The following is a 17,703-nucleotide window of genomic DNA, read 5'->3' as shown; positions in this document are numbered from 1 at the left end:
ACACAATCCGACCAAGATAAATATAGAGAAAATTTTAGTTTTAAGAATTGGTGGTGGTGTTGTTGTTATTGTTGATGTAAGAATATGTTTTATTGTTTTTGTATAAGGAGTAGTTTTAAGAATACGTGTTGTTGTTAAGTATGCGCAAAAAACATTTTGTACTCAGCAGGCTTAAGGTAAAACTTTCAAATTTAATTTGTTCTTGTTCGAAACAGAGGAAGAGATAGTATAACAATATATTAAAAATATGTTATTTTCAACTAGCACTTTAACCTCAGTTAAGGCGTGTAGTGATTATGTTCCTTCAATATGCACCGCAAACTTTTCTCGAACCAGCCCGTTATACGACTACTATTATTACGGCAGCAACTTCTGCAGCTGCTGCTGCTGCCATAACCGCCTCCGCCACCGCCACCAGCACCACCTACATTTTCTGCTGAACCTACTCATACAACTTCTACCACCACTACTTATTATCATTGTTGTTGTTGTTGTTGTTGTTGTTGTTGTTGTTATTATTATTATTATTATTATTATTATTATTATTATTATTATAATTATTATTACAATTTAATTTTATTTTTATTATTTTTTTTATTTCTTCTTATTATTACATTTTTTAATATCAAATTTATCAAACAGCCATGTCATCGACAAAATCTGTGAAGAATATGATTCTCTTCCTTACCACCATTATGGTCAATCATATACGTCACAGTTTGAAACTGTGAAGAATAGGATCCTATTTTTCCCAGACCTGTGAAGAATATGATCTGGGAATAATAAGGTCCTACAAAGCCTCGTGTCTTTAAACAGGGACTTCGTTAAGACATTGAGCTACTGGGCTTGTCCAATTTATTCATCTCTTATTGCCAAACAGTTTCAAAGTAATACTTAAATACCATATGGGTTTACGCATGCATATCAACATAGTTAAGAAAGGAAAAATTAGGTATGTAGCTTTGCTCGTGGTTAAATTAATTTTAATTAACTTTAATTTAATGAAAAGGAAAGAAATGGCAATCGTCATGCTCATACGGTGTTTTTTGGTAACCAAGGGCACACGAACCACAAGGGTACGCACCATCAATATGGAAACAAATAATCACTTTATTATGAGATTATGCGACCTTCATGGGAGACTTTAAGGAAAATATTGAGATATCGGGACTTACAATTTGAGAAGACGGCAGAGTTGTTAGATATTCCATCAAATGGTACAGAAAACCCCATGGGCGTTGTCAGTGGATTCCCCGAACTATCAGAACAGTCCACTTGATGTACTGGTTTCAAATCGCAGAAACGTACATCGTATATGTTAGGGTTTATTTTTGGTTTTAAATAAGGATGTAAAAGCATATCGTACGAAGTGGCCCGGATTATCAACAGTCTCAAAACTGAAACAAACTACGTTATAGTAATTTTATATGATTTCCTCAGGAAGGATTAAAACAGTTTTTTAAATATCTTAGAGTTTGGTCTCAGACATTCATAAAGACGTTTTTCAACATGGAGTGTATCTTCATCCATTTTAAAGTTAATACAATGTACAAAATAACTTATTTGGCTGAAAATCTAACGACAATGCTAAAGCGTATAGTCTATGTGATTATAAAGTTATGTTTGTTGTCACATTTCAAAGTTGAAAGTTACAATGCAAAACAGTAAAGTCTTGACGAAACCTACTCGGTCCAGTTTTTACAAGATTATGGAAACAGGCTGCTTGTTAGGTTTCTGAATATATTTATCACATTGCGTGATGGAATATTAACTAAACTCCAGATAAACCCAACAGTCATCAATTCAAGATATCATGTTGAAATATGATCTTTCTCTTGATCTTATGCAACATTTTAGTGTCATTGGTTGCACCAATAAGCAGAATGAAATCTCTCCCCTGTCTTAATGTCTCTCACTTGGCACTCATTTTGTATTAATTAACTATATATACATATATATATATATACTTACACAAAAACTAGCACACTCTGGAACATTGGATGAATATATAACAAAAATCAAAGATTTACTTATATCCAATAAGAATTGAAAACGAGGTAAGGAACACCAGGAATGAAATATTATTTTCACGGAGTAAGACTGTATCTCTTTAAATGATATTTTAAATTCAAATGATAGCACATTGTTAAAATCTGGAAGGGTGAATTCTTTGGAAGCGATAAATACATGCAAAGTATGAAAAAAACACAGCCGGTTTGATTCAGATTGTTCGTTGACTGCATTGGTAAGTGCAGCCAAATGTATTATCACAGTTATAAACAAGTACTTAACATTATGTCCCAAAGGGCAATATTGATATGTAGGACTTTTAAGACTGATTAGATCGACAAAGTTAATACGCTGTCGATCTTATAAAAATGACTCATACAGCGGTCTTAGATTTTGGTTTTAGTGCAAACTCGATGCTTCAAAACCCCGAAACGCTAACATATAGCTGTCTTTTATCAAGTTCAAATCGTGACCCTGGAGTGAAAACTGGCCCGCCAGGTGTCACAAGTTTCCTATAAACTAATATAAAAAAGAACTTTGTCTGAAAACGCTAGGCTCAGACCCATGAAATTTTGTATAAAGCATCATACAGTGGTCCTCATGCAAGTTTGTTTCAATTATGCCCCTGTGGGGCAAAACTAGCCACGCCCTAGGTTTCACAAGTTTTCTGAAGAATTATATAGAGAAATCTTAGAAAGTCTTATTGTCTGCAACCGCTACCCTTGGTATATGTTATCAGCATAATATAGAAGTCCTCTTCAAGTTTGTTCAAATTATGTCCCTGGGGTCAAAGCTGCCCCCTCCCTTTTGACCTACTGTCTTATTTTTGAAGCTCTTTCAAAGAAATTTGGACCATGTTCACAGTTTGGAAAACAAATATCAATGTTGCACCTGTGGTCAAAACGGGCTCGGTTGCTGGGTCACATGGAAAAAAACTAGCCACGCCCTGGGTTTCACAAGTTTCCTTAGACTTATATTTGAAAATCTTCTTTTCTCAAACCACATGGCCCAGACCTTTGGTATCTGTTATTTAGCATCATATGGTGGCCCTCTACCAAGTTCAAATAATGCCCCTGGGGTAAAAGCTGGCCTATCCCATTTGACCTACTTTCTTATTTTTGAAACTACAGCAATGAAATTTGAACCATGTGTACAGTTTTGAAAACAAATATCAATGTTGTGCTTGGATGACCTTAAAGACTATAACACTTGACAATACGCGATAATAGTTTAATCCCTAAGATGCATTGCCATAAACCAATAAACTCATTCAAGCTCAAATAAAACAAAGGTTTAAAACTTTCACTCAGGTGGCGATGTAGGGCCGTCATGGTCCTCTTGTTTATATTTATATCGAGCTCTATGTGTAACATATGTTTATGAAAAAAATGGTGTATGCTGCAGGTCTTCGCGGCATGGTCGCTTGATCAAGTCCAGTCAGTGCAACATCTGGATCACATCTAGGATGTAACTCAATTAATGGATGGGACTATTTCCTTTGTCGCACGAATCTCTTATGTATCTAGATATCCGATAAATGCATGTATACATGTCTGTACATTTAAGTAAACAAGGCTTAACAAATATTACATTGGTTATAAACAACGAACTACATTTCAAATAATATCATATTGTATAGAAGGGTATTATGCAAGTTATCACAGCTCACCGGGAAGTCTTTGAAGCAACCTTTCAAAATAATCACTGCTCCAACATCAATTATTCAAAATTCTCGTGTCTGTAATTATATCTCTGTGGATAAACACGGCCATAATATTAGAGTCCACCAACATAAAGTATTTTTCCGTAATTTTTACCTTGATTTTTACATGAGGAATATATATAATAAAGTAATAGTGTAAATCATAGGATGTGACAAGCGTTTAGACAGTTTTTATGTAGAAAAATATACAGTATAAGTTTGAAGACTTCAACCCGCTTTTTTGATAAAAGTAATATTTATTAATTTCTATGAACTGTTTCTTGTAACATGTGTCTGTTCACAAAAGCTTTCATGGTTCGTGTAGTGTCACGTGTGTGACTAAGTATACAGACAGAAATCCGGTATTTCAAAGTAGAATTAGTTTTATTCCTGAGTTTAAATGCGAATGATATGAACGCATTCCTTAACTTCCATTTATCCTAAAATTCATTTTCCAGAATATGAAATCCTGTTGGCTACAATGAAAATGCACGAGCAGTAATGAATCTGGCGAAAACGGACAATAATGGGAACTTATCATTATTCAAATAGTCGCAAATTGGTGGTTTAGTCATGAGTAGAGAATTGAAGGTAAGATATAGTAGAAAACACACCAGGGAGTTGGAATTTATTAGTTACGAATAATTAGTTGGAGTTTTATTAAGTCGTGAATATGAAGTTGGACTTTTATCTAGCTATGAATGGGAAGTAAGGGGTGTATTTAGTCTTGAATAGGGAGTTGGAGTTTTATTTAGCTATGAATGGGAATGTAAGGGGTGTATTTAGTCTTATATAGGGAGTTGGAGTTTTATTTAGCCATGAATGGGAATGTAAGTGGTGTATTTAGTCTTGAATAGGGAGTTGGAGTTTTATTTAGCTATGAATGGTAATGTAAGGGGTGTATATAGTCTTGAATAGGGAATTGAAGTTTTATTTAGCTATGAATGGGAATGTAAGGGGTGTATTTAGTCTTGAATATGGAGTTGGAGTTTTATTTAGCTATGAATGGGAATTTAAGGGGTGTATTTAGTCTTGAATATGGAGTTGGAGTTTTATTAAGCTATGAATGGGAATGTAAGGGGTGAATTTAGTCTTGAATAGGGAGCTGGAGTTTTATTTAGCCATGAATGGGAATGTAAGTGGTGTATTTAGTATTTAAAAGGGAGTTGGAGTTTTTTTTTTAGCTATGAATGGGAAAGTAAGTGGTGTATTTAGTCTTGAATAGGGAGTTGGAGTTTTATTTAGCTATGAATGGGAAGTTAGGGTGTATTTAGTCTTGAATAGGGAGTTGGAGTTTTATTTAGCTATGAATGGGAATATAAGCGGTGTATTTAGTCTTGAATAGGGAGTTTAAATTTTATATAGCCATGAATGGGAAGTTAGGGGTGTATTTAGTCTTGATTAGGGAGTTGGTGTTTTATTTAGCTATGAATGGGAATGTATAAGTGGTGTATTTAGTCTTGAATAGGGAGTTGGAGTTTTATTTAGCCATGGATGGGAATGTAAGGGATGTATTTAGTATTGAATAGGGAATTGGAGTTTTATTTAGCTATGAATGGGAATGTAAGGGGTGATTTTAGTCTTGAATATGGAGTTGGAGTTTTATTTTGCTATGAATGGGGATGTAAGGGGTGTATTTAGTCTTGAATAGGGAGTTGGAGTTTTATTTAGCCATGGATGGGAATGTAAGGGGTGTATTTAGTCTTGAATAGGGAGTTAGAGGTATTTAGCTATGAATGGGAATGTAAGGGGTGTATTTAGTCTTGCATAGGGAGTTGGAGTTTTATTTAGCCATGAATGGGAATGTAAGGGGTGTATTAAGTATTTAATAGGGACTTGGAGTTTTATTTAGCTATGAATGGGAAGTTTGGGGTGTATTTAGTCTTGAATAGTGAGTTGGAGTTTTATTAAGCTATGAATGGGAATATAAGGGGTGTATTTAGTCTTGAAGAGGGAGTTAAAACTTTTTTTAGCCATGAATGGGAAGTTAGGGGTGTATTTAGTCTTGAATAGGGAGTTGGAGTTTTATTTAGCTATGAATGGGAATATAAGCGGTGTAATTAGTCTTGAATAGGGAGTTGGAGTTTTATTTAGCTATGAATGGGAATGTAAATAGTGTATTTAGTCTTGAATAGGGAGTTAAAATTTTATTTAGCCATGAATATGAAGTTAGGGTGAATTTAGTATTTAATAGGGAGTTGGTGTTTTATTTAGCTATGAATGGGAATGTAAGGGGTGTATTTAGTCTTGAATAGGGAGTTGGAGTTTTATTTAGCTATGAATGGGAATGTAAGGGGTGTATTTAGTCTTGAATAGGGAGTTGGAGTTTTATTTAGCTATGGATGGGAATGTAAGGGGTGTATTTAGTCTTGAATAGGGAGTTGGAGTTTAATTTAGCCATGGATGGGAATGTAAGTGGTGTATTTAGTATTTAATAGGGAGTTGGAGTTTTATTTAGCCATGAATGGGAATGTAAGGGGTGTATTAAGTCTTGAATAGGGAGTTGGAGTTTTATTTAGCCATGAATGGGAAAGTAAGGGGTGTATTTAGTCTTGAACAGGGAGTTGGAGTTTTATTTAGCCATGAATGGGAATATAAGCGGTGTAATTAGTCTTGAATAGGGAGTTAAAATATTATTTAGCTATGAATGGGAAGTTAGGCGTGTATTTAGTCTTGAATAGGTAGTTGGAGTTTTATTTAGCTATGAATGGGAATGTAAGGGGTGTATTTAGTATTTAATAGGGAGTAAGAGTTTGTTTTAGCTATGAATGGGAATGTAAGTGGTGTATTTAGTCTTGAAGAGGGAGTTAAAACTTTATTTAGCCATGAATGGGAAGTAACGGTGTATTTAGTCTTAAATAGGGAGTTGGAGTTTTATTTAGCTATGAATGGGAATATAAGCGGTGTATTTAGTCTTGAATAGGGAGTTGGAGTTTTATTTAGCTATGAATGGGAATGTAAGTGGTATATTTAGTCTTGAATAGCGAGTTGGAGTTTTATTTAGCCATGGATGGGAATGTAAGGGGTGTATTTAGTCTTGAATAGGGAGTTGGAGTTTTAATTTAGCCATGGATGGGAATGTAAGTGGTGTATTTAGTCTTGATTAGGGAGTTGGAGGTTTTTTAAGCTATGAATGGGAATGTAAGGGGTGTATTTAGTCTTGAAGAGGGAGTTAAAACTTTATTTAGCCATGAATGGGAAGTTAGGGGTGTATTTAGTCTTGAATAGGAAGTTGGAGTTTTATTAAGCTATGAATGGGAATATAAGCGGTGTAATAAGTCTTGAATAGGGAATTAAAATTTTATTTAGCCATGAATGGGAAGTTAAGGGTGTATTTAGTATGTAATAGGGAGTTGGAGTTTTATTTAGCTATGAATGGGAATGTAAGTGGTGTATTTAGTCTTGAAAAGGGAGTTGGAGTTTTATTTAGCCATGGATGGGAATGTAAGGGGTGTATTTAGTATTTAATAGGGAGTTGGAGTTTTATTTAGCCATGAATGGGAAGTTTGGGGTGTATTTAGTCTTGAATAGGGAGTTGGAGTTTTATTAAGCCATGAATGGGAATGTAAGGGGTGTATTTAGTCTTGAATAGGGAGTTGGAGTTTTATTTAGCTATGAATGGGAATGTAAGTGGTGTATTTAGTCTTGAATATGGAGTTGGAGTTTTATTTAGCCATGGATGGGAATGTAAGGGGTATATTTAGTCTTGAATAAGGAGTTGGAGTTTTATTTAGCCATGAATGGGAAGTTAGGGGTGTATTTAGTCTTGAATAGGGAGTTGGAGTTTTATTTAGCTATGAATGATAATGTAAAGAGTGTATTTAGTATTTAATAGGGAGTTGGAGTTTTATTACGCTGATAGGTTATTTGGTTTTCATTTAGTCATAAATTGGTAGTTTGAGTTTTTGTTTTGTTAAGGCCATAATAGGAAGCTGGATATTTTGTTTATCCCTGAATCGGAAGTTGGAGTTTTATTTTGCCATAAATAGGAAGCTGGAATTTTTGCTATGTTACGGATATGGAATTGGATTTTGTTTTAATCAAGAATATGTAGTATGAGATTTATTAACCCATGAATAAGGAGTTTTATCAAGTTGTAAACGCATAGTTGGAGATTTATTTAGTCATGAATAGGAAGTTGGAGTCTTATTTAATAATGAATAGGTAGTTGTACTTATTTGTAGTCATGAATAGGTAACTGGGGTTTTATTATCTCAATGGAAGACATGTACAAATGGGCAAAAACTATCATAATACTTGTTCACATGTTGCATTTCGTTCTCAGTAATGTTGCGTTATTAAATGTCGTGATCACGGCTCGAATGTTCAATATTTATGTTAAAACCTACAGAAATAAGTCAAGCAGTCGAAAAACAAAACATAAACCCGCTCAATGGCGCTGGGTCAACGCCCATGTATAAAATAGGTTTTAAGTCATTCATAGCGAACAGCGGCGCAAGTCATGAATATCATAAGTGATGAAAAAATATTTCCCCAGAAAAGCCCTTTTATTAAGTCACTCAAGCCCAGATAAGACTCATTCATGAACTATTTGCGTTATATCTCCTTGTTCGCTTTATCAATAAAAGCGCTGAAAGCGTTGAAAGTTTGAAGGCGCGAGAAGCGTGATTTTACTTATTTTACAATTCTGTTAATCGGCAACAACACTCGAATCCAAAAAATATCTTGAGTCGCCATAAACAGAAACCGATAAATGCCTGCCATTACCCAAGAATAGGTTATGTAAATTGATGAATTTTAAATACAATAGTTTATTGCTAGTGGAAAGTAACTTAAATGAAACCCGGTATTGGCTGAGGACGTTTTGACTATTTGAAGTCAACACATTTCCATTTTGTGGGTAATTATCTATTCCAATCGGTTCCCTACCAAGACATATTTATAATTGTCATATAAAAAGTAGAAAAGAAGATGATCTTTATAAGCTTTAAATTCCGATCAAATTCTTGAATATTTAGAATGAAATATATGTTGTCACTTGGATATTTTCATGAAATAAATGTATTTCATATCGGCAGTGCGTTTATATTTGATACGGTAGTATTGGTTATACAAATTATTACATTTTCCTCGGGTAAAAACTAGTAATTAGTGATATGCTGATCTGGTAAATCATTCGACCAGAAAGCAGGGTGGAGTACTTATGTAGATATAAAATAAAAGCGTTTTTCATTATCATAATTAGGATGTAGTTGTTTTTTGAGTATCATCAACACATAAACATTATTTTCAGTTTGTTACTGTTTTCGTTACCAATGTATGAGTGCGAAGTTTGTTCTTATTGAGAGCTGTGAATGGCCATTGATTCCAGACATAACCAAAATACAGAAGCATTAATCCATTGTGTATAAGAACTTTGAGCCATTCATTTTGGCTACCCATTCGGAGGAATCAGTGCCTGTGTGCATACATTTGAATTGCAATTACATATATTTTTTGTTGCATATATATATGTTAGATCCTGTCGCATGCACATATTTCATTTCAGTTTGACATTTATTAAAACATTAACTATTATTAATACATTAATGTGGGATCAGTTAGAAGAACAGAGTAAGACAATTGCATGTCGGTACAGTTCAAACGAATTGTATACATTAAGTGGCTCATTGGTCAAATTGGTTTCGTTTCAGTTGAAGCCAACATTCAACGTTGACATTACCTTATGGACTGAAACTATCGTGTTCCATACTCCTTGCTGTTAGGATTTTGAACGGATGAATTGCATCAGAATTCACGCTAAAAGTCACAGAACTCTCAAACTCCGAAGGACATCACATTACAATGATTTAGGACTTTAAACCATTCAAGCGTTTGGGTGTGCATAGACATTTATAATTCGAAAATATTTATGGACATTATTAATAAACGTGCATTAAAAATTCATGTCGATCTGAATTTGTTAAAATTAAACAAACACGGCATACGTGTTTTTTGTTCATAATCGCTGCAGGGTGTGGAAGGTACAGTTTTCCACAGCCTTTTACATTTCATAATTGGACTGAAGTTTTATCTCTGATTTTTACTCTGGCCTAGCATATCTTTGTGAGCGAGTGTGAAGTTGGATTGTAGATTAAGTGTAATGTTTCATTTATGGACAATCTGATTTAAATATTGATCTAATATATTCACATTTGAAAAAATGGCTTACGCAAATGTATTGTGTATTTGTTGACTAAATTAAAGATTTAAGTGCAGTACTAGATAATTGTTCTTTAATAGATTAAAATAGAAAACATAAATATGTTTAAACCAGAAAGTAGATCTGACAATACTTGATTTGCGGTACTAAAATCTGTAGGCCTGCGGCGTAAACATACCACACATGTGTAGGCAAGGACAAAGCAACATTTGCAAATCACATAATATATCATATTGTTAAACGCTCGCATAAAAATCAAAATAAATCAAACGTTAATTAGGACTCAACTTTTTATCATAACAAAGAGAGCTTGCAAAACCAAGTACCTCAATTTAAACGACTAAATTCTTCTTGCAGAATAGCTCATGGCCAAGTTTTATATTATTTTTGCAATATTGAGCGACTAAGCTCTCCAAATAAAGGCAGCTCCGGTGTCTGCCATTTGCGGATAAAAACCTACGGTACTGTGCCAAACAGGAGGTCCGAACCAGAAGCCTGTTCTGTATTCAACTTAAAAAGTTACAGTGACTGTTCTCTAGCCTCTGTAATGGTAGAACTTCCTTTACTGGAACGCTTGCTTTGTCGCTTAGGACTCCGCAAAGTACCAATGTTTATGCTCCTGCTGAGTCACCTTTAGAGCCTTAAAAGCTTATTACCGAACACCATAGCGTTCTGAAAACCAAACGCAAAACGCAAATACTGTGGTACTAAACCCGATTGTCTTTAAAAGAACTTAGTTCGAACACTTCAAGTGTTCAGGGATTGACTTTCAACGTAAACACACGAGAGGCTAGAAACCCACAAGGTGAGAACTAAAAATGATCACTTTATAAGCGAGTGACACTTTTGTCCCATCGATGTGAATACCTGACATTTCCGTCAAGACTAGATTTCACTTTTTCAACGCCAACACAGAGGAGATATCAGAAAGGTTAAACTCAGAATTATAACTTAATATGTAAGTGTCAATTTTGTCCCAGCAATGTGAACTGTCTAGTATCCCATTTTAGACTACCGTATAATCATTGAGTCTGGCCAGCGGCCGGAAACAGACTGACGAAGTTTGAACTGAATAAAGTACTTAGACAAGTATAAGGACATCATGGGTTATTAAATAATAGGCTAAAAATACGATTTTAAATATTGCGCGTTGCTCTGTATATTTTCTATTATTGGTCGGGGTACGTCACATTCGTCAATGTTTGCAACCTAAATTCATCAATGCTTGCAACCTAATTGTAATTGTCTACAAACTTCAAAGGCTAGGGCTAACACTGCCTGTTTTATCTACTTTTAACACACGGTCAAAAATAACTTAGGGGGCAATGGTGAGGCGTCACATTATACTTTTTCATGAAAACTGCTTTTCATTTTCAAGCTCTAAAGGGGAAAATAATGCAATTTTGCATTTTCTCTTATTTTTGTTCAAGATTTCAGCAGACTGCATATTTCCTGCAGACAAATTAAAAAAAACAAAACAGTACCGTTTCTGTCGCACTGATGCTGCAGACTGCACCTATCAATAATTCAAGACTTCTCGGGTCTGTAATTATATCTTTGTAGTACAGCACGCCAATAAAATATGACTCCACCAATGAGAAGAGTTCCCGTAAATTGTATGAAATTGGAAATGTATCGATTGATGATCAGGAAAAAATAACGTGTTCAAGCCGAATTTGACCGGCGTTTTAGAGAAAGAATAACTTTCAAAGAAAAAAAATCACTATGAAAACAAGCCGAAGCATGGTCTGAATAATGAATGAATACAAAGGAATGGTTGAAAATCATCTTCAAAAATGTTTTTAAGTTGAAATTGATTCACTCAGCCCCTTTAAGTCATGTTTAAGGGCCTTCCACACAGTGCAAAAGTGGCTGGGGAAGTCCAAAAATTAAAACGTTTCAAAAAGTCATGTTTTATTTAGTTTTAAGGAGCGTTCTTTTTCGGGAGTAAATATACATTCTTTGTGACATGTTTTGGGGTAGAAACTTGATATTAGTCAGTCTCAATTTTAATGTATTACTTGTTTTTATATCGGACTTTTAATGTCATTAAAACGTTTTCTGATAAAATGGAAACTAATTACAGGACCGTGCCTAGCAGCCAGAAATTGACTGTAATTTTGTTTAAATATACCTAAAGTAAAGCCTATGAAACAAAAGTGTACTGTGATCTTGTTTAAATGCACATACGTATAAACCTAGCAGCAAGAAGTGTACCGTGATCTTGATTAAATGCACATAAGTATAAACCTAACAGCAAGAAGTGTACCGTGATCTTGTTTAAATGCACATAAGTATAAACCTAGCAGGAAGAAGAGTACTGTGATCTTGTTTAATTCACCTAAATATAGGCCTAGCAGCCAGAAATGTACTGTAATCTTGTTTAAAATGCTCCTAAGTTTAAGTCTTGTAGCCAGAAATGATCTGTGAACTTGTTTAAAATGCACCTAAGTCTAAACCTAAAAGCCAGAAAAGTAATGTGGCATTGATTAATATAACTAAGTTTAAGCCTATCAGCCATAAATGTTCGACGATCTTGTCTAAATGGACCTAAACCTAAGCCTAGGAAGCGGAAATGTGCTGTGATCTTGTTAAAATGCATCTTAGTCCAAGCATAGAACTCAGAAATGTACTGTGGTATTGTTCAAGTTAATCTAAGTCTAAGCAAAGCAGTCATAAATAGTTTGTGATCTTGTTTAAATGCACCTTAGTTTAATTTAGCAAGCAAAAACGTTCTGTGATCTTCTTTTAAATGCTCCTTAGTCGAAGTCTGGTAGCCAGAAATGTAGTGCGATCTAGTTTTTAAATGCACTTGAGTCTAAGACTTGTAGACAGACATATACTTTGAACTTGTTTAATTCCACCTAAATCTTAACCTAGAAGCCAGAAATGTAATGTGATTTTGTTTAATATACCTAGTTCTAAGTCTGGCAGAGACGTACTGTGTTCTTATTAAATGTACCTAAGTCTAAGCTTAGCAGACAAAAATGTACTGTTTTCTTATTAAATGTTCCTAAGTATAAGCTCAGCAGCCAGAAAATGTACTGTGTTCTTATTAAATTTACCCAAGTCTAGGCTTAGCAGCTTGAAATTTTCTCTGATCTTGTTAAATGCATCGAAGTCTAAGCCTAGCTTCCAGAAATGTACGGTGATCTAGTCGAAATATACCTAAAACTAAGCCAAGGAAGCAGGAATGTGCTGTAATCTTGTTTAAATGCACCTAAGTCGAAGACAAGCAGCCAGAAATGTTGTTTGATGTTGTTTCAATGTTTTAAATTACATTCCATAATAATTTGTGTTAAAAATGTGATATAAATAAACCCGTTTATAAATCTGTTCCGCCATATAATTATGTATATATAAGCCATTGTATTAAATTAATTTGATCACGAGTCATCTTGCCCTTTTTAAATTTGTATTGTATATCAATACATGTATTGCTTTGAATAAACTTTCTTCTATGCTTTTAATACATTTTTAGGTTTTCACATTGAAACGATGGCTGTACTTCAATTAGTTTATTTATCAGCACCTAGGAACTCCTTAAGGCTACACCAATGTTTTAGCAGTAACTCTTTTTGGCGACATTTGATTTTCAGAAGAAATGATTGATTATTTTGACACTAACCGAAAATGTGACATATATATATATATATATATATATATATATATACAAACATGGCCATTGAAGCTGCACTCTCACATATTGAACGTTTTGACATTTTTTTTGTCCTTGGACGAGCCAATTTATGCGCAAAGCAAGGAAACCAGTGATTTAAGGCTGCTGACAAAATATCAGATCGCAGATTTTCATGTTGAAGCTCGGAGGATGTTTCCGAGGATGTTCCTGACGCTGTTTTGCATATATATATATTAATTTGTTTTTAATAAATGGGTTAACTTGAAAATTCAATGACAGTTCATAAAATAGACAAGTATGAATGGTATAGTGTAGAAACTGTACGAAACCCAATTATGCAATACCCATGACCGTATCATTGTCTTATAGCTTCCCTTTCTTCAAATTAATATATAGAGGATTTTTGTTTATTTCAGTGTAAGATCGTATTTTATTTCACGAGTGTCATAGAAAAACATATTTTCACGAGTGGCGAAGCCACGAGTGAAAATGTAGTTTTTTATGATCACGAGTGAAATTAAATACGATCTTACACTGAAATAAACAAACTTTCTGTTTCTTTTATGCTTATTTTCGGAGTTTTATTTGTTTTTTTTATTTATTTCTGAATTACCCCCTTTTTGAAAAGGGTGGACTTTACGCCGCTACCCGTGGAGCGCCCCTCATGCAAAATTATAGCTGTCAACTTTTCTACTATCGGTTTGCTGAGAAATAGTTCTCTGCTATTCATTCTTATAGCTTAATATTCGCTCGTTTTTCTTGCAAAGCTTTATGAACAGTAAAAAATGAAGTATTATTAGTGCACAAATGTTCCAAAAAATAATGAAAACACTTTATTTTAACCAAATTACTACGCCGCTATTTATAGAATGAAAATTTGGAAGGTCAAATGTGTTAGCAAAACAAATGTGGATACTCATTGGATTTTAACCATTCTTCTTAGTTTAAGACTGCATATACGCGTGTTTTTATAGTAAGTTAATATTCAGTCATCTTACTGTCAAAGACCAGTCTGTTTCGCTTTAAAATGTTTGTTTTCCAGAAGAGTAAATGCCACGCTAGTTTGTTGACACATTTTGAGATGTGGGTGGGGTAAAAAATATCGGATCTATCTGTAAATTGTTGTGTGAATTCTCAAGGAAGCTCATTTTACGTATTACAACGGTTAACAGTTCAAAATACATTTGAACGATGCTATATAATTTTATTTATGTTCGAACAGTTGTTTTTATCTGTAATTTGTTTGGAATGAAAGCAAATGTTCGAACATTCAGCTTCAAAGATCAGTAAAATGTTTGATAAACGGGATAACCGGTAATAAACGGTAAGTTGTTAATTTCCAATTATATATTTATTTAAATTTATAAAATATTTCTTTATTTTTTTTTAACATTTTTTGACATAATTTACTGAAGTCCAGTGTTCTGTTTTGACCAAGGCAAGTACTGTGACCAAGGAAAGTACTGTACATGTAACAACAAAGGATTTTAAAAGTAGTTCTGAAAATTGATATTTTCACTCCTTATTTTGCAGTGAAAATATCAAATTGATATTTTCACTGTTGTTATTTCACTGTTAAAACCCCATATTTCATCATAAAGCATGAAAGAAAATTTAACTTTCAATTAAAATATACGATAATATCAAATAATGGATAATTGAATGTTTTTTATGATATAGCGAAAACAAATAGCAGGCGTATATAATAAGGCTTCTAAACATGACCCTTTGTTATGAATCGTACATTTCGTAAAATTATCATACACGAGGTTGCAAAATTTACAAACACATGATTCATATACACGTTTTTGCCACTTCATTTTCGTTGTTGGCAACACACCAAGCAACTTCATTTTCAGTGTTGAGATATGTGTTTAATTTTTGATAAATGTATCAATTCATGTATTTTTCTCATAACTCTTAAAGGGTAGTTGTAAACGTTACAAATCGAGATATAAAATCGGAAACATTCTATATACATGTAACATTGAATAAAGAAGCAGATATAATGTTCGCGCTTTCACCCCTAGAAATGAATGTGCTGTATGTATTTTTCATGAGTCTATTAAAGTGACACTTAAATAAATAGTATGTCTGTCTCTGTATGTACGTAACCCACTACCGCGATCTTGATTGATCATAAAGGTCGTGCTTCAGTCACTATGCACAATCTACAATGAGGGTGTTTTTGTCGATATCAAACCAGTTTCGGTTTCAATGGTTTCAGCAGTTTCAAATCCGGTTTTGATAGTTTTGCTTGAAGTAACAAATGCATGGTTTTGTATACAGTTGTAACAACATGTGGGAGCTACTGCATGTAGCGATTATTTCTAATTTTAATATTACCTTTTTCATTTCATCAAAAAAGATTGAGTTTCAGCAAACGTAGTTGATCACTTTCCGCCATGTTGTTTTCAAAGTAAACTTGTTTTCGGATGGAAGAACCGATGAAACCGCCTTTTGTAGAGGTTTCGATAGTTTCAAAAACCGGTTTCGGCTTTCGTTAAAAAAACGATTAAACTGCTTTTGGTTTTATTTGAAACTATAACAACAATTACACAGTTAGTGAAACCGATATAAAACCGAAACCAGTTTATTACAAACAAAAACGCCCTGAATCAAACGGCAAAATGGGGCAAGTTCACAATGTTTAAACAACATTCGACGTTAATGGAATAAATGAACGTACGTGACATCTGATTTTCTTATACATTACAGGGCGTGTTTACGCTTTCGTCCAGATTGTAAACGTTTCTCAGAAAAGCTTTAATTTAAAGGAAGAAATAAAAACTTTTCGAGAGCATCTGACAGATTTAAACAACTATGAACAGGTGTTTTAATACCAGGAAGTTTAGCCTAGGTGTTGTTTTTTTTCATGTTATTACAACCACCGGGCTGCATATATTTGATAACAAAACGGAAGTGCTTGTGGTTTTATGGAAATAGAATATATGCTTCCCACAATTACTCTTAAAATCATATTGCCTTTTAAAGTTCTACTCGCAGACTCATAAGTTACGCAGTTGACAGATATGAGCGATTTGCTTTGTAGCAAAACAAACCACACTTCTAAATTATGAAGAGCATGCATTTAATCAAAATATATATTGAAATATCAAAGTATAACAGAGCAAAAACTGTGCAGGTGACAAAGTAGACACTTACCTTCGCAAGTTATAAAACGGCGAAGCGTAGAGAGAAATTGAAGACAAGTCCATTAATAATTCACAAAACAATATCAATATAGTGCCAATGGTGAATCTCGTAGCTTGTCGTAGTCACGCTTAAAAGTATATCCATTAGTCGATCAATTCGTATTGTTGTCAACAATAAATCCTTTCGTACATTATTTATATGTCAGCGAGTATCAATTAACAATTAATTCAAATTGAAGTGTATCATTAAATTCCCCTTTTGTCTTAACACATTGCATAATTAAACTTTTTTTCCGGCGCGTGTTGTGTATTACAGATGAAACGTCAAAAGACTGAAAAACGCACGAATGTCAACAAACTATATCAACCATACAGCATCAACCATACAGCATCTTCTCCCAAAACCTGCATTTCTTTTTTCAACCGCAGTTTTTGCTAATGTTAAAATATGATTTTGTCCATAGTGAACTTTAGTTGTTTTTAAGATGAGTTTCCATTGCAGTAAAAATAGGAGAACAAAAAAAAAGATGTTCAACCATGAAATAAAGTGTTGTTCCAGTTTTAAAGTCCCGTTTACGACAAATCCCTTCGTTAAACTCTTTATAAAACAAGGATACTTTTAATGAAATTTTAATTTGTAAGCTCTGTTTCGCCAATTTCCGTGATTGCGTGTCGGTATTCTTTTAAGCCTAGATCCAGTGTCGGGTTTGATAAATCCGCTAAAATCACTAATGCCGCTATAAAATTCGATACGTGCGAGACTCAGAAATCCACGACAGAAGGAAACGCGCGCCAGCCCTCTGTGACCAACCACATAGCTCACGGAGAATCCAATATAGAAAAAGGCAGAATACGAGGTCGCCTAACAACGGTATTGTGGACTTCCGTAAAGGAAGTGTGTAATGTGCGCAATAGACATTGTGATGTTTCATATGCTTTGTACATTTAAGCCGGCAAGCGATCATTGATTTGCTGATAAAAAGGCTAGAAAACTAGAAGAAAAACACACACTGCGGTGCGAGGAAGACACAGC

General features: G+C 34.0%; 1 protein-coding gene across 1 annotated transcript in view; it reads right to left on the bottom strand.

Moving 5' to 3' along the window:
- Window positions 1–16,790, bottom strand: part of LOC128225995 (ras-specific guanine nucleotide-releasing factor 1-like) — a 139,322-nt gene extending 122,532 nt beyond the window's left edge. Inside the window, exon 1 of the mRNA XM_052935888.1 lies at window positions 16,681–16,790. The gene's annotated coding sequence lies outside the window, so the exon portion shown is untranslated. The remainder of the gene's footprint in view (window positions 1–16,680) is intronic.
- Window positions 16,791–17,703: the final 913 nt, after the last annotated feature.

Source organism: Mya arenaria, chromosome 3 (genome assembly GCF_026914265.1).
Source record: "Mya arenaria isolate MELC-2E11 chromosome 3, ASM2691426v1".
Classification (NCBI taxonomy): Eukaryota; Metazoa; Mollusca; class Bivalvia; order Myida; family Myidae; genus Mya; species Mya arenaria.
The sequence above is the reverse complement of the archived record's forward strand: the minus strand, read 5'-3'. Positions and strand labels throughout refer to the sequence as shown.